This window comes from Pelobates fuscus, chromosome 12, assembly GCF_036172605.1.
Source record: "Pelobates fuscus isolate aPelFus1 chromosome 12, aPelFus1.pri, whole genome shotgun sequence".
In the NCBI taxonomy this organism is placed as follows: domain Eukaryota; kingdom Metazoa; phylum Chordata; class Amphibia; order Anura; family Pelobatidae; genus Pelobates; species Pelobates fuscus.
This window is the reverse complement of record NC_086328.1, coordinates 78,882,929-78,901,604: the sequence shown is the minus strand read 5'-3', so window position 1 is coordinate 78,901,604 and position 18,676 is coordinate 78,882,929. Positions and strand designations below refer to the sequence as shown.

At 41.4% G+C, this 18,676-nt stretch overlaps 1 protein-coding gene across 1 annotated transcript in view; it reads right to left on the bottom strand.

Moving 5' to 3' along the window:
* Positions 1-18,676, bottom strand: part of LOC134579456 (USP6 N-terminal-like protein) — a 170,237-nt gene that overhangs the window by 117,714 nt on the left and 33,847 nt on the right. Inside the window, exon 2 of the mRNA XM_063438752.1 lies at positions 6,934-6,978. The gene's annotated coding sequence lies outside the window, so the exon portion shown is untranslated. The remainder of the gene's footprint in view (positions 1-6,933; positions 6,979-18,676) is intronic.

Below are 18,676 nucleotides of genomic sequence, written 5' to 3'. Positions count from 1 at the left end.
ATGGCATAAAAGAGGCACCGCTTTTGACGTTATTTTAACATATGAAGTAAGATACTATAGAGTAGGTATTGATTTTTTTAGAGCCAATACCGATAATCTGTGAACTTTCAGGCCAATAGCGTTAACTTACCGATATTCTGTACATTTACCATTTAAAAAAAAAAAAAAAAAACTATTTATACACAAATGTACTGTTAACTGAACATGTTTATTATTTTTTTGCAATTTTTTTTTTTAAATAAGGTAAATGCACAAAATATACATGCCAGTCAGAATTTTTTATGTTTTCAAGAATATGTGTGTGTAGTGGATGCAGTGAGAGTATTTGAATTCAGTGTGTGTGTATGTGTCTGTGTAGTGTATGCAGTGTATGCTTGTGTAGTGAATGCAGAGTGTGTGTTTGTGTAGTGTGCATATAACGCATGCAGAGGGTGTGTGTTTGTGTAGTGTGTGTATAGTGAATGCAGTGTGTGTAGTGTGTATAGTGAATTCAGAGTGTGTGTGTGTTTGTGTAGTGTGTGCATATAACGAATGCAGTGTTTGTGTAGTGTGTATATAGTGAGTTCACAGTGTTTGTGTAGTGTGTGTATATAATGAATGCAGAGTGTGTGTGTTTGTATAGTGTGTGTATATAATGAATGCAGAGTGTGTGTGTGTGTGTTTGTGCAGTGTGTGTGCACGTTTGTGCAGTGAGTGTTTGTGTAGGTATGTTAAGTGTGTAAAATGGGGGGGAGCGGGATTTTTATTTTTTTAACTTTTTATTTTATTTTACATTTTTTTAAATTATGTTTTAGTTCCCCCCTCCCTGCTTTTTACCTGACCAGGGAGGGTGGATATGGCATTCCCTGGTGGTCCGGTGGCATAGACTGTGCAGAGGGGGCCCAGCACACTTTTACTTACCTTCCCAGCAGCTCCCCTGTCTAACTCTAGCGGCATGTGTGCCGCGCGCAGCGTTGCCATGGTAACCAGTGGCAACGCTCTGACGACCATTGGACTCGCGAGAGTTAGACAGGGGAGCTGAAGGGAGCTGCTGGGAAGGTAAATAAGACTGTGCTGGACCCCCCAGGACCCTGGTGGCAGCCCTGGTCTGCATTATCGGCAATATCGGTATCGGCCGATACCGATATTGCTGAAGATACAGAATATCGCCCGATATTATCGGCCAGACCGATAATCGGTCGATCCCTACTATAAAGCATTATAAATTGCTGTAGTTTCTAATAATGTAGATTAACTTTCCAGTTCTTGGCCAACGATTGAAACCCTACAAAGGATCCTAGGCCCCGAACATTGAGCTACATCATGGAGACATTCTAAAGGTGCATAGGGTTCCATTGACCCTCCAGAGACACCTTATTTTGCTGGTCGCTTTATACAGAAAATAATATATATATATATATATATATATATATATATATATATATATATATATAATGGTATAGCAAAACTTTGCGCCGTAGCGCAGCGCAAACCTTTCTATGAGCAGAGTGTAATGTTCTCCTTTGCTGGCAAATTCTTTTAATATCTGGTTTAATTGTGGACAATTGTATTTGCATGCCTGCAGTTGCGTCAAGTCGATTTCAATACTTTATTTTTGTTGCAGAGTAAAGCGAGAATCCAGTTTCACATAAGTATGTGCTGGCGAATGTCAACAGAACTTTGATTGCCCGCTTGGACAATTCTGGGTATTCTTTGCGTAAATTACCCCAAAAAGCAATAAGAGAAACCTTTTTGGCTTAGTTGACTGTCAGAAGTTACATCGATCAGATTCTCAAAATCTACATCAGAAAAATTGGTTGGCTGGTCTTTTATGAATGGATTTCGAACCCACTCATTGTTTCTATTCAAGAATGGAAAATACTGATTAATAGATGTGATTAAATGGCGAAGATTTCATCTTCAAGTTCAATTTCTGATTCTTCAAAAAAAATCCTTAAGTGTTGGCAAAGAGTTCAAATTATTTTGCTCAACAGATGAGGTCCAAAACTGTAGTTTACGTGACAGTGAAAATATTTTCTCTCTTTCATTAAAAATATTATTGTTTTTTTTCCTTGGAGTGATACTCATGTCATTTAATTTTGTGAATATGTCTGCAAGATGTGCTACTTTGGGCTTTTGCATTTTGAAATGTTTTGCTCATAAATTGTTTACTCTTCTGATACTCCTTTAGCTTTCGCTTAAAAAAAGTCAATGTCTTTATCCTTGTACTCTGCGTGGTTTTGCTCAAAATGATGATCTAACTGGCAATAATTTATTGCAAATTACGCTTTGTGCTTCAGGACAATCTTCATTTCTGGCACTTGTGAATACCAATGACATAGCAATCATCATATTTTCTTTTCTTCGTTTGAGAAGATGATTGGCTACCATTGTGGGCTTTTTTTATTTGTTTTTTACTTGTCACTTGTCTATTTGAGGAACAGTAGATACAACTATTTCGGGCATGTTTTCTGGGTTTTAAGTTGTGTCTTCTTTCTCAGTTTCTATAAGTTCCAAACAAGTAGAAGTAGTAATAATTTGTCTCTGAAGATTTCCCTGCTTTAACCAGCTTTCCAAATTCATGGTTGCTTATTGGTAAAAAAAAAAAAACTTTGAAAAATACAAATCTCACAACCTGACTGAAAATGATGCTGATTTTGAGAACACTATTAGAAAGAACTGAACTTATGCAGGATTTTTGAGTTCGACATGGAGCAAAAAGATTTGAACACTTTGAAAAATACAGTTAACAGTTTGTTGCCCCTCACAGAGTATTTCAAAGCCACTGGCCACTGGCAGAGCCTTTCAATGCCCCTGACAGAGTATTTTAATGCCCCAGGCAGAGCCTTTCAATGCTCCTGCCAGAGCCTTTCAATGTCCCTACCTAACAGAGCTTTAACTATAAGCTCCACTCTCTATCACTCCACGAGTGATAGAAAATGGCTGACTACAGGGCGGGTTGGCTGACAGCTGGGCGGGCTCTCTCACAAACGAGCTAAGTCTAAGTGGCTGGCTGATGGTAGGGCGGGCAAGGTGGGCTGTCAGCAAGGCGGACTTAAGATCGTGGTTCCACAATCTCTTATGAGATCTGTTGCTTCTTTTCTACTATGTCATTTTTAAATATATGTAATTTTTCTGTGACAAAAAAAAAAAGGAGTTTTTGAATATAGAAGGATTTTTACATATGTATATTTGTGTGCAATGTTGGCATTTTATTGCAGGGGTGTATTCATATGTAGGGTGCTTGAATGTAGACATGTTATGTGGGTTACCATAGCAACCACAGCACGTGTGTTGGGAGCAAAAGGTTTATGTCAGTGGTAGGCAACTTTGGCACTCCAGATGTTTTGGACTACATCTCCCTTGATGCTTTGCCAGCATTATGGCTGTGAAACCATTATGAGCGCTATAGTCCAAAACATCTTTAGTGCTAAAGGTTCCCGAAGAATTGACTGACAGGTCGGAGAAAGACCTACTTTTAAATAAATCTGATGGCACAATGTATAGATTAAATGTTGTGCTCTTTTGAAAAAGCATAGGTTTAGGTACCATCACAGGTTAAAATAAACACACATGCATTAATATATACGAGTGTGTACATGCATAAGAGCCTCATGAAAAAGATGTATATAAAATTAACTAGTTGCTTGATATGTGAAAGCAACTATTTAATCGATGCACTTTATGACACACACATTCACTGACCCAAACTGCCATTCTCACACCCACTAAAACATGTATACACACAAACATACAGACAGACCCATGAAGATACACACAAACTGTGACCCATATAGACACACGCTAACAAAAACACTGACCCATGAGCACAAACACTCACTGACACACTAAACCCCTTCTCGTACAGTCACTGACAGAGTGCACACTCACCAGCCTCTACCTGGATGTCTCACTTTAAGGTATTATGACTGAGCTCTCAATATCCATCTAAAATTCTCATTTCATCTCTCCACAAGCTGCATTGCTTAGTTACCTTCTCAAGAGTCTTGAAGACACAGCCGGATGATATAGTTTTGTGAGCTGCCTTTTTTAAATGTGCAATCCTGCTAAGAGTATAAATGGTAGATGGAGCTTCTGACCGTTTCAAACCTGAGCCATTCAATAGGATCACAAACACAACTGTACAGTATATAAGGCTGGCCTACACAGAATACACAAAAAGTGGAAAAAGTAAATACTCCTGCGTTCCACTGCGCCAGTCTTTTGGTATCTGCTTTACGGCGGCTACAAAACTGCCTTTTTTATATTAGGGCTGTTGTCTGCTATTTTTTTTTCTCCATACTCCCAGTACCAGTCCTGGTATAGAACAAGGATTAATTTCCTTGTAGTACTTAAGTTGGCCTACACAAAGCACTTTTACAACCACTATATGATCAACAGCACATAACCCCATATCAGCAAAAAAAAAAAAAGGCACTTACAGCATGGTGCTCTTCCTCCTCTGTCTCTCCCCGCTCCGCAGCTCTCTGTGAGCCGGGAAGAACTGAAGTGTAACCCCTTCCTTCCAGCACAGCAGCTACACTGTGGAACAGATTTAGATATTTGCCTAGTATGTGGGACAGGGTTCCTCTCTATTCTCTATGGTGGTTTAGAACATATTCGGATGATGGGTATGGCTTTCAAAGAAAATTAACAAGGTGCAGAAAAGAAAGTGAGAAGTTTGCATAGTGCCTGAGAGCTGCAAAACATTTGGAAAACAGACATCACCAGATAGGTATACCATTGTAAGCTATACATTGTGCAACTGAAATCTCTAGCACATGTTTGGATTTAAAGATATATATACTTGACATTTGCTGCTTCTCTTTCCAAAATGTTTGCTTCCATACTTCCATCCACAAATGTTGCCAGAATCTTGCAGTACACATATAGGCACACATTGCCATATTTTACAGGAACACCATAGGGTCAGGAACACAAATGTGTATTCCTGCCCCCATAGTGTTAAAACCACTATTTAGCGCCGGCCCTGCGCCTGCCCCAATCGGCCTCTTTGGCTGTCATCATCATAATTAATGATCTCAGTCAATCCAATTCTTTCCCATAGGAAAAGCATTGGATTGGCTGACATAGTCAAGGAGGCGGGGAGGAGCCAAACGCCGGCTTGGCCAATCAGCATCTACTCATAGATATGCATTAAATCAAAGCATATCTATGGGGAAAGTTCAGCGTCTTCATGCAGAGCATTCTCCTATTTTTGTAACACATCCATCCAGTGGGATTTTTTAAATTAATTTAGAGTTTCCAGCAATATTCTAAAAAGAAAAAAATATATATCTATAGAAAATAAAAGAAATGAAGCTAATGGAATCTGCCAAAACACATTGTGTTTTATTTGATAAATAGTGCCATTTGTGGTTTTTTACAGTTTTCTCAGAGAAAGCATATATTTATTCAAACAATGTAAATTAAGATGAGTTCACATTTTAGGACATATGGAAACACAAATAATTGTGAAGGATTCATAAACTTTATCTCACCAATACATTCCTGTGTTTTTAAGTGATGCTTTTAAAGGACTTGTTTTCCTGGCACTATAGTATTAATAGGTCCCCCCCACCTTCATGGCCCCCCTCCCGCCAGGCTGAAGGGAGAGGAAGGGGTTAAATCCTTACTGTTATCCAGCGCCGGGCTTCCTTGGCGCTGGGGACTTTCCTCCTCTTTCGGTTGTTATCGGCTGAATGCGCATGCGCGGCAAGAGACGCGAACGCATTCAGTCAGTCCATAGGAAAGCATTCTCAACGCTTTCCTATGGTAGCTGGCGTCTTCTCACTGTGAGAAGTGCGGAAGCGCCTCTAGCGGCTGTCAATGAGACAGCCACTAGAGGATGGATTAACCCATATGTAAACATAGCAGTTTCTCTGAAACTGCTATGTTTCCAGCAGGCAGGGTTAACGATGGACCTGGCACCCAGACCACTTAATTAAGCTGAAGTGGTCTGGGTGCCTATAGTGGTCCTTTAATGAAATTCCAACCCAGTCAAAAGATATACTGAGACAAAGTATTTTTCCTACGCCTGATGCCGTGGTCTGCACGAGAGTGCTGAACTGCCAGGAGCAGAAGAGGACCTGCAGGAAGACAATGGCAGTGCCCGCGAGGTACAGGTTCAGGTAAGTAAAACTCACCATTGCTGCCACTGGATCCCTAGTAGCGATCTGGATCTTTGAAAAGTGAAATTATGAAATTATTGAAATTATGAAAAGTGCCCAAATTGAGACAGTTCAGCTTTTATAAACTCAACTACTCAAACGCCACATCAAGATTGACATTAGGACTTTGCTATGCATAATTAAGAATTAATAATAAACTTAATTTTTAACCCAACCAAGACAGATCGCTTTCCAAAACAGTCATAAAGTAATGGGATATATCTCTAAGTGTTCCAGACATTTGTTTCCTAGCAATATGTGTAGGTTACTGGTTAATCGGGTTAATTTAATACATACAGTTTAAAAACGCACAAGTTACGGTACAATGACATAACCTAGAAATATCCATCTGTAATGTCACATAGAATTTTTAGTCTCTCTCTTCAGTCCAGAAGCTGAGAAAGTCTAAATAAAGTTTGGACAACCATCCTGTCTCTTCCCACACAGTGATTCTGTGAGCCAGGAGTAAGTAGAGTGTAATAAATATATATTATATAAAATTCACAAACTGAACTTGCCCTACAACATTTCTATGCCCGTTGCAATGTTAAGCAGATTATCCATCATCTAAACAAACAGTACAAAGAATTTGAATTGAAACACGACTTTGTTATGGTCAACTTTCCAGTTAGACTAAGCCAACATAATATATATATATATATATATATATATATATATATATATATATATATATATATATATATATATACACACACACACACACACACATACATACATACACATATACATACATACATATATATATAAAAAAAGCATTACTCACCAGTTAGTGTGTAACCGCAAACTAGGACACATTCCTATGGAAACCCTAAAAAAAGTAAATACACACGAAATGTGTCACAATTATGCCAAATTACATGCATTTGATACATCCAGCACCAGAGAACAAATGTGATCCCAAAACTTACAATATGTAGACCACAGATCATTAAATGTATCAGATTTATCTCAATTGCTAGCAATACGGATGGTCAGAGTGCAGAGTCCAAAGAGGAGCAGGCTCTCACAATATTGTTCCCTATGTAAGGGTCATATAAGAAAGCATGGCAAAATGACAGAGGTCCCTGGTCCCCCCACCCCCCCCCCCAAAAAAAAAAAAACACAGCGGGGCAGTAGTCGAGCAATGCACTACGGTTCTTCTGAATAAAGGGCACATCAATCTAAAAATAGGACCGTGCACCTTAAATGTGATAGCCTCCAGTCAAAACACTCGGCGAAACAAAAATCTCCCCTTCTCTAAGCTATAAGGGAATAGGTGAAAAAACAGTTCAATTTCTAAATAATGTACATTTTTAAATTTGCCTGTTTACATCTGCTAAACCTCCCATATAAGTGTGATAATGGGTGGAAGGTGGAAGTCAAATATCAGAAAAGAGGCTTGTAGAGATAAAGTAGATCTGGTAGTAATGAATTTTGGCTCGAGACCATGGTGAATGGGACGGACGGAGCGCACACACACACATACATACACACACTAAAAAAATCCAGCGCACTCGCTCATTCAGTAAACAGCAATTTCAAGGACATGTCCTGGACTCCCAAATATATAAATGAAACCAAGAGGGCTGCACTCACCTGAACATGCATACATTAAAGGGTGCTGCTGGGGCCAATTTATACAACATACAAAATCCAGAGCACTTGCTCATTCACTAAACAGCAATTTCAAGTCTCCCAGAATGTAATAGTTTTAACACATAGGCAAACATTAATAGGGGTTTAGTTACAGTATATGATTATACATTGCATACATACACACACACACAACACTAATCTTCTATACTTATCAATGGACGGGCAAAAACAAGGCATACTAGAATAAAAGATCTAATATTCATGTGGTTCTGATGTGCATGTTGTATCTACCACAGTACAGAAATCTCTCAGTCAAGGGCAGACTGACCTAAACTGCTATCCTTTGCAAACTGTTAATGATCTGCTGAACAGGTTTATCCAAAGCACACATATAGACAACTGGAAAAGTAGGTAATCTATACATCAATATACTAAATTAGAACACTGCATTCTACCAATGAGAGAGAAGCAGGATAGAAGCTCAATTTCCGGTCTGCTACCCAATGCATATCACACAGCCACAAACACATTTTGTGCTTCAAAGCAGTTTCAACCGTTCTGTTCTTACAGGAAGGCTTAACTATCTTATCTATTTAATGGTCCTAAAAAACTTGTAGAAAAAAAAGTAAACACCTTTGAATATTCCTTACTGGTATTACGTTTTCTTAAAAGGATTTTCTAAGCACCCAAATTACTTTAGCTTAAAGGGGTGCAAACTCATTGAAGTGGTCTGGGTGCAATGTCCCATGTCCCTGAACACTACAGTGGTAATTACAGCAATTTCTGAGAAACTGCAATAATTACCTCTCAGGGTTAACTCCACCTCTAGTGGCTGTCTACCAGATAGCCTCTAAAGGGACTTCCGGGTGCTTAGATGACTTTTGGTCGTCTAAATGATGCTGGACGTCCTCACGCGATGCATGAGGACTTCCAGCGTCACTGGAATCCCTATAGGAAACCACTGATTAATGCTTTCCTCTGGGGAAATCCTAATGGGAGCACAGTCATTGCCGCACATCCGTATTCGGTCTGGGAGTGTGGGCAGAGCGTGACCCAGCTCCGAGGGACATTGGCGCTGGATTCAGGCAAGTTACTGAAGGGGTTTTAACCCCTTCAGCGCCGCTGGAGGGGGAGTGCGAGGGAGGGGGGCACTGTAGGATCTTATAGTGCCAAGAAAACGGCTTTGTTTTCCTGGCACTATAGAATCCCTTTAATGAAGGCATGAATGGTTTAAGTGTACAGATCATATGCCTCTGTAGTGTCACTGCTTAATTCTCTGCCATTTAAAAGTTAAATAATTTTGTTTATGCAGCCCGAAACACACCTTCTGTTTTGGCGTTTAGAGTGCCCCATAACCACTAAGTTACACTCCTATTGCAATTTTTACTACGCCTATTGCAGAACTGCAACGCCAACTACACAAACACCTATGATTCACTTTGTATTGTCAGGTGATTACATAGGAATTCTCCCAAAGAATTTGGTCCCACCACTGACAAACCATTTGGAGGGTGGCGGGGGAGGGGAGGGAAGGGGTGCTGGGTATCTGTAATTTTGAAGAGATATCTACTTGTATCTTTATTTTGTGTTATACTAAAGCAGCTTACATACTATGTGTTATGGATCATTTATCTTGTCTAAATATTATACAGGATATTGTTACATGAATAATGCACATCTCACTTGGTTCAAGACAGCTGTTTTTAAAAACGACTACAGGAAGTGGTAAGTAGCATCAAAATATCAGGATATAGGTATCAGAAGCATTTTCTTAAATGTTTAAAAAAATGCATAATTTCCCAGTTTAATAATAATTAAATAATTTAAACATATCAAGCTCCAATGTGTTCTACGAAATTGTTTAAAACACAGACATTTATTAGGTAGTATAGCATTCTTGTTAAAAGTCACATGTTGCTGGTCCACACCCTACATCATCCTTCTTCATTAACTAATTTTTACAAAAAGTGTCAGTCACAGAATGGAGGGAATATAGCATTAACTAATTTTTAAAATAAAGAAAAACATTTTACATTTAGATTTGCATTACATTTCTATTGCATGTTATTATACCCACTATACCTATACAAAGTAAGGTACAAAAATAGAATGACAGATTGTATTTTCAAGAATGAAGTGGGTTGTAAGAGAATGAAGGAGTCATAGATCCTAGATTTTGAAGATGTGCGGTAGTCAGGGCCGGACTGGCACACCTGGGGCCGGACAGACAGCTGGCTCTTCTGGCGGCCGAAGGGGGGGAGCTAGCTGTGCTGTCTCTGCTCCCCCGCCCTCGTGCGCTACCTAATAAGAATGGGGCCGGAATATGACATCATATTCCGGCCCCGGTCTCATTAAGCTGCACCCTGGGGAGCAGAGACAGCACAGCCAGCTCCCCCTGCGGCCGCCAGAAGAGCCAGCTCACCCCTGCGGCCACCAGCAGACCTGACCCAGCTGTCTACCTTGCACCACTCCCTGGCCGGTCGCTCACAGGTAGCTATATTATGTGTCTGTGTCATGATGTGTCTGTGTCAAGGTGTGTGTGTGCGTCTGTCAAGGTGTGTGTGTGTGTGCGTCTGTCAAGGTGTGTGTGTGTGTGCGTCTGTCAAGGTGTGTGTGTGCGTCTGTCAAGGTGTGTGTGTGTGTGCGTCTGTCAAGGTGTGTGTGTGCGTCTGTCAAGGTGTGTGTGTGCGTCTGTCAAGGTGTGTGTGTGCGTCTGTCAAGGTGTGTGTGTGCGTCTGTCAAGGTGTGTGTGCGTCTGTCAAGGTGTGTGTGCGTCTGTCAAGGTGTGTGTGCGTCTGTCAAGGTGTGTGTGTGCGTCTGTCAAGGTGTGTATGTGCGTCTGTCAAGGTATGTATGTGCGTCTGTCAAGGTATGTATGTGCGTCTGTCAAGGTATGTATGTGCGTCTGTCATCTGTCACGGTGTATGTGTGTGTTTAGAAATAGTGGTTTTACTTACCTTTTTTTTACCACGCCGTGCTGCAGGGCTGGCATAGATTTTTTTTTTCAAGGGCTGCTTTGTATCCCCAGTCCGGCCCAGGCGTTAGTGTTATGTAGCAGAGTAGTGTATGGATCCAGAGCGGATTTGAAAGCATCCTATCAAAGAGGGAGGTTCTATTTCAGAACTTAGAATCACTCATCTTATTTGCAAAGTGCAATTGTAAAGTGAGCAGCTTTTACTTTGCAAACTTAAAGGAGCACTATAGTGCCAGGGAAACAAACCTGTTTTTCTGGCACTATAGGGTTATTAGGTCCCCCCCTCCCACTGGGCTGAAGGGGTTAAAAGCCCTTCAGCCACTCACCTTAATCCAGCGCGGGGCTCCCTCAGCACTGGTGACCTCTCCTCCCCCTGCCGAAGTCAGCTCCTGAGTGGAGCCGAATGCACGGCCAGAGCCGGGTGTGCATTCAAACTTCCCATAGGAAAGCATTACTGAATGCTTTCCTATGGACGCTCAGCGTCATCTTAGTGTGATTGTTAAAATGGGAATCGTGTAAGCAGCCTCTAGTGGCTGTCAGGTAGACAGCCACTAGAGGCTGGATTGACCCTTAATGTAAACATAGCAGTTTCTCTGAAACGACTTTGTTTACAGCTGCAGAGTTAAAACTAGGGGGACCTGGCACCCAGACTACTTCATTGAGCTGAAGTGGTCTGGGTGCCTATAGTGGTCCTTTAAGGGGTAGGCAACCTTTGGCACTCCAGATGTTATAGATAGTATATTTACCATAATGCTCTTACAGCCATAATGCTGGCATAGCATCAGGGAAGATGTAGTCTATAAATCTAGAGTGCTGCATGTTACCTACCAAAGTATGAGGAGGAAAAATGGTTAGAAAAGGTTACACACGGATCAGGATGGCTAGGCATTCAAGAAACAGTAATTAGAATCAAGTCTATGAGTACATAGAAACAAAAAGAAAGAAAAAAATAATAAATAATAATAAAAGTTTCCTCGCAGATGCCACCATATTTCTCCTGGCACTTCATTAACTAGGAGCCGCGTCACTGTCCTACTCATGCGATCCAAGAGAAGAAGCTTTTTCCCAAGATCCATATCCAGATATAGCTGTGGGATCTGGCAAAATCAGGTGGAAGAAGATCTTTTTGTCATTTTTCTTCACCTTAGGACTTGCACCATAAAACAATGCAGTTTCCTTTCCTTTTCTTAAGATATTTTTGTTTGTGGAGGAATTCCAACACTAATCAATATTTACATTTTAGAAAAGATTTTATCTTTATGAAATATTCAGTAATGACAGATCTGCTTTAAAGATTCAGCAACTGTTATCACAATGAAGTTCAGTTCAGGCAGACAAGGCATTGGAAGGGAAGAATCAGAAACACTCTTGCGCATAGCACTCTAAGCTGGGCAGGGAACTGCGCTGATATGTGTGTTTATAACACAGCTTTTGTAAGTGGATGCTGGTGTAAAGCCTGTGATAAAGCTGTGTACATTCGCACCTGCAAATATGTTGAAGGCTCAATAGGTAAGGTAGACTTTCCCACAACATCTAGATAGATACCTCTTCGCCACCCATGGTTTAAGCTTTTCTAATCATATTTCTTTATGGATGGGTTGGACATAGATTAGGCTTGGTTTCTAGGCCTTGCATCATGTCCTAAATCAGGTTGGAGATATTTTTTCTGCTACTCAAGACAGAGGAACGTGTGAAAATGCTGCTATTGTACAACAACAAAAATTATACACAATATTCTGGATGTTAAAACTGAGGAACACAGGGGAGGTACAATAGAAAAATAATTAAATAAAATATAAAAGAGAGTGAGAATTAGTCAAACTTAATTAAAACCAGCAAATGAGAAAGAAAAAAAAAAACTACGTTGGTAGAGTGCCATACTGTAATAATTAACATCAAGATGTTCACAGCAAACTAGGGACATAAAAAATGTCTGCTCCAAGCTGTAGTTTGAAGTTATTGTATTTGTCTCCAAAAACTAAATGATTTCCTGAGTATGGTTAGGAGGATTTATTTGAAGATTTTGTCAGTTGTAATTCATTTGGAGGAGAGACCCTTTGTAAACCTTGCTGACAACTGCTAGGCCAACAGAACCATATGTAAACATTTAAATCCCAGTCGTGTAATATCATCTGCAGAAGTTCCGGGAAAGTTTATAAAAGAAAAGAAAAAAAAAACTACGTCACCGTGAAAAAACATTAAAATACTTGTATTACTTGTGGGTCATTCAGTGTTGCAGTACCATGAGTGAATAGGCAATATCTAGTGATCTTGCCACATTTAAGAGGAATAAATCAAGCACCTATAATCACTACAGCCCTCTGTAGTAGTTATGTTGCCAGTGTGTCCTTGTGCCATAATATGGTAAGATGTTAAGTATGACTCGACAGCTGATCTGGGTCCTGCAACCGATGTTCTCCAACAGGAGAAGCCAGATGTGTCTGTAGAATAAAGCACAATAAATGTAAAAGTGAATTGCACATATCTAATAATCCCCAATAGGTGCTCCAAGGGAAGGAGAGGCAAATTCCACGTATTAATGTTTCCCCAAAGAGACAGGACAAACAATGGTAGCCATGGCCGGATTAAGAGCCAACTGGCCCTGGTGGTAAAAAATTATGATGGGCCTAGTTACAGAATCTTAATCGACAGAAAACACCAGCAGTTATACCTCCCAAGCGTCATGTATGTGGTAGAGGTGGTGCTGGAGGGAAACTCAAGGATATAGCTATCAGAAAACACATACCCTTTGTTTAATAACTCGCTTTTATCTTTCAAGTAAAGCCATACCCTCTAACAGCAATGTCTGGTGAAGCAGGATTTCGGAAGGCGAGGTAAAAGGGTGGACCACTGATGTGAATAACGTAACCAGTACCGACCAAAGGAACAAATATGCTCAAAAGGGGGGCGTGTCTGCACAAAGAATTTGACAGTCATCCTGGCGTGAATGCACGTCAGGCAGCCTACCAGTCATGCAGGGTGACCAACCAAGGGCATACTGTGCAGAGAGCACCCTGAGCTTGACATAAATGCGTCTAATGATGCGCTAACTTTACGCTTTCTAAAGACTGTCCCCTAGCACTTGCTGGTCCACTCCTCTCCTAACCTTCCTACTAGTGGGCAGAAGATCCTGTTATACAGTCTGGGACAAAGAAAAAGTATACATAGTGGGAGTAGAAGAAAGGGACCATGCCACAGTGTTAGAAAGACTGAAGCAGCAAGAGCATTTGCATAGTGTTAACTAATTTTATTGTCCGCTAGTTCACACCAGTTTTGTTCCCCTACATCCCTATTAAGTTTCCATACTTAAGCAAGATCATGTGAATGATAGTAAAGTTTTTGTTTTTTAAATCAATGGGCCTATTCCACAGGCATGGGCCTTGGGCTGCAGCTCCATCAGCCCCTATGTTAATCCGGACCTAATGGTAACTTGAAGCAGACTTTAAATCAGATCATGTGGAGAAAGACAACGTGTCGTCTCAGCTATGGAGCCTTTTATTAAGCCCAAGTAGAATAAACCACAACCTATGCAGGAACGCTCATTGACTTAGTTTTCCTGCGTATTGGGGTACGACTCCTGTGACAAGTATAGCATGGAGGTCTATGGAGGATCTCGTGAGGCTACGGGTCATGCATAGTCAGAGCCAATTTCCCGCATCCGTCACTGGTTATGGTTGGGGGATTGATACTTCTTGATAGCGTTTGCTCCTTCCAGTTTCAAAAAGTGTTAGATGGAGGAAATATACTAGGACAAAGTAATCCATAAATTGTCTTAGCACATCTGGCATTTCAGTGAAATTCTAACATAGTCAAAATGAGTATTTCATTAACCAGTTAAGGACAACAAAAAACGGTCCTTAAGGACAAATATGAGCGCTGGAAGCGATCGGGATCACTTCCAGCCGCTCTAAGGGTATTGCAGCGTTGCCTCTATGTCGAGGCATCCTGCAATACCTCTCCTGACTGCAGGGCCACCGAATTGCCCTATGTGGCGTCCAGCAGTGTAGCTGAGCATCAGAAGCCATCGGGCAGGCTTGTGATGCTCTGCCTGTGTGCCTCGAGGGGCCAGGGCACTCAGTGAAGACTTAAACAAATTTAATTAAATCAATTAAAAAATCATCAAAGAGGCAGGCTAGGGTCATCCAGAGTTTTCCCCTATAATAATATTTATTATTAATATGATCCTGATTTGTCTGGTCAGGTCAATATTAGTAAATATTTACTCTGATCAGTGTGGATCTCCCTCCCTCTCTTCACTTGTGTTTTAGTGAGATAAATCTGTGTTTAGGTAGAGAGATTTAGGTAGTTTTAATTAGGGATTTGTAAAAAAAATTGTGAGACCCAAAGGCTCTTTTAAGAGCCATTGATCACTATAAATCACTGGCTCTTGCACAGTAGCACTTATTTTGCTGTCTGCATTTATTTAGAGGTAATTTTTTTGGTGTGATTTTTTTTGTGACATCACTAAATAAAGTGATTGTGTGTCAGGATCGGGACAGGGATCCAACACGCAGAGTACAAAGAGTGGAAAGGTACGTATACCGGGCCTTAGAATGGCCGGACTAACGTACCGAGAAATAATAGAGAATAGTCAGAGACAAGCCGAGGTCGAGGGAACGAGAAGACAGATAAGCGAGAGACAAGCCGGGTCAAGGGATAACAGAGATAAGCAGGGTAGAACAACAAGCCGAGTCAAAACCAATAGAGCAAACCAGAATACAAGAGCACTGAGTGACTAGACAAGCTAGAACCACGACAGGGCAATGAGCTGAAGTGAGAAGTAAGCTTAAATACCCTGGCTCCGGATGGTAGACACGCCTCTGACAAGTACCGATTGGATATCGGACACTTGAGTGACAGGTCGCTCGTGATAGCGTCATGACGTCACGTATTGAGCGTCTCGCTAGAAAAGGACGTGGATTCCTCGCGGTCGGTGTTTAAGTGACTGGATGAACCGCGAGGAACGAAGGAAACAGCTCGTTTGGAGGGATAAACTACTAAGTCTCTACCTCTTTTAGAGGTAGAGGCCTCAGGTACCCTGACAGTACCCCCCCTCTCAGATACGCCCACCGGGCGGAAGGAACCGGGACGAGATGGGAAGCGGAGGTGAAATGCTCTGCGAAGGCGAGAAGCATGAACGTCCTCCTGAGGTACCCAACTCCTCTCCTCAGGACCATATCCCCTCCAGTTGACCAGATATTGCAATTTTCCCCTTGAAATTCTGGAATCAATGATGGAGCTGACCTCGTACTCTTCCCGACCCTCCACCTGAACAGGACGAGGTGAGGAAACCTTAGAGGAGAATTTGTTGCAAATAAGAGGTTTCAACAAGGAGACATGAAAAGAGTTAGGAATGCGTAAGGCAGGTGGCAGAGCAAGGCGATACGCAACCGGGTTGATACGAGTGAGAACCCTGTAAGGACCTATGTAGCGAGGAGCAAATTTCATAGATGGAACTTTTAGGCGAATATTCTTAGTGCTCAGCCACACCCTATCCCCAGGAACAAAGACCGGAGCCGCTCTTCTATGCTTGTCAGCGTGTTTCTTGAACAACGAGGAATTATGTAACAGAATTTGCCGAGTCTGATCCCATAATTTCTTCAGGTTGGCGACATGATCATCAACCGACGGTATCCCCTGAGAAGAGGAAACCGAAGGAAAAATTGAGGGATGAAAGCCATAGTTCATGAAGAAAGGGCTAGAGCGAGTTGAATCACAAACAAGGTTATTGTGTGCGAACTCCGCCCAAGGAATCAAACCGACCCAATCGTCCTGGTGTTCGGAAACAAAGCAACGTAGATACTGCTCGATCTTTTGATTGGTGCGTTCAGCAGCTCCGTTAGACTGAGGGTGATAAGCAGAGGAGAAGTTCAATTTGATTCCCATTTGAGAACAAAAGGATCTCCAGAAACGTGAGACAAATTGAGAACCTCTATCAGAAACAATCTCCGAAGGAATCCCATGTAGGCGAAAAACTTCTCTCGCAAAAATCTCTGCCAATTCAGGAGAAGTCGGAAGTTTATGTAATGGCACGAAATGGGCCATCTTAGTAAATCTATCCACCACCGTGAGAATAACAGTCTGTCTCTTGGAAGCAGGCAAATCTACGATAAAATCTATGGACAAACAGGACCAAGGTTTCTCAGGAATGTCCAAGGGGTGTAACAGACCACAAGGAGATGTATGAGGTTGTTTAGTCTTGGCACAAGTCTCACAAGCTGCGACGAACTCCTCAATATCTTTTCGTAGTGAAGGCCACCAGAAATCCTTGGATATCAGAGAGTATGTCTTGCGAATACCAGGATGGCCAGCTACTTTACTTTCATGAAAACATTGTAAGAGCTCCAGTTGGAGTTCAGGAGGGACAAAGTTTCTTCCCTCAGGAGTGTTTCCGGGTGCCAGATGTTGTGACTTCAAGATCTGGTCAAGTAGCGGAGAATGGATTTTGAGACTGGTATTAGCAATAATATTGCATTTGGGTACAATGGAGGACAAAAGTGGTTCAACTGAAACAGAAGGCTCATATTGGCGAGATAGCGCATCGGCTTTAGAATTTTTTGACCCAGGTCTGTAGGTCAGAACATAATTGAAATGGGTAAGAAATAACGACCAACGAGCCTGCCTGGAGGACAAACGCTTGGCCTCTCCGATATAAGACAAATTTTTGTGGTCCGTTAGAATGGTAACAGGATGCAATGTACCCTCCAATAAATGTCTCCACTCTTTCAAAGCCTTGATAACCGCTAGTAATTCTCTGTCACCAATGTCATATCTGCTCTCTGTACCAGACAATTTTTTAGAGAAAAATCCACATGGATGTAATGGTTTATCAACACCCAACCTTTGAGATAGGACAGCACCTAAACCAGTCTCTGATGCGTCTACCTCAAGTAGAAAAGGCAGGGAAGTGTCGGGGTGAACTAAAATTGGAGCGGAAGCGAAAAGCTCCTTGAGAGTTTTGAACGCAAGAAGGGCTTCAGTAGTCCAATTCTTAGTATCAGCCCCCTGTTTGGTCATATTGGTGATAGGTGCGATAATTGAAGAATAACCCTTAATAAAGCGCCTATAATAATTAGAAAAACCAATAAATCTCTGTACGGCTTTAAGACCCTTGGGTAAAGGCCACTCTAGAATGGACTGGAGCTTATCCGGATCCATCTTAAATCCCTCCCCAGAGATCACATAGCCGAGAAAGGTTACCTGGGTTTGATCAAAGCTACATTTCTCCAACTTGCAGTACAAGCCATGTTGGAGAAGCTTGTGCAAAACCCTCCTGACTTGCTTGTGATGAGTCTCAATCTCACTAGAATGTATGAGTATATCATCTAGGTATACAATGACGCAATCTTGCTGAAATTCCCTAAGAACCTCATTTATCAGATCCTGGAATACAGCTGGTGCATTGCATAACCCAAAAGGCATACCTGTATATTCATAGTGACCATATCGAGTATTGAATGCCGTCATCCACTCATGTCCCTGCTGGATTCTCACCAAGTTATATGCCCCTCTGAGATCTAACTTGGTGAAAATTGTAGAGCCCTTCAAACGATCGAAGAGTTCGGTGATCAAGGGAATCGGGTAGGCATTTTTAATGGTTATCTTATTTAGGCCTCGATAATCAATACAAGGTCTTAAAGAACCATCCTTCTTTTTAACAAAAAAAAATCCAGCCCCGGCAGGAGAGGAGGACCTCCTAATGAATCCCTTGTCTAAATTTTCGTGAATATACTCCTCTAGAACTGAGTTCTCTTTCGTAGATAACGGGTATACATGACCTCTGGGCGGCATGGTACCAGGGAGTAGGTTAATTTTGCAATCAAAGGACCTGTGTGGGGGTAAGGTATCGGCTTTCTTTTTGTCAAATACTGCCTTTAAATCTAGATACTGAGACGGAATTTGTGTCTCTGTAGGATTGTCAGAGTTAGTCGAGGTGTTGGTTAAGCAGAGAGGTGAG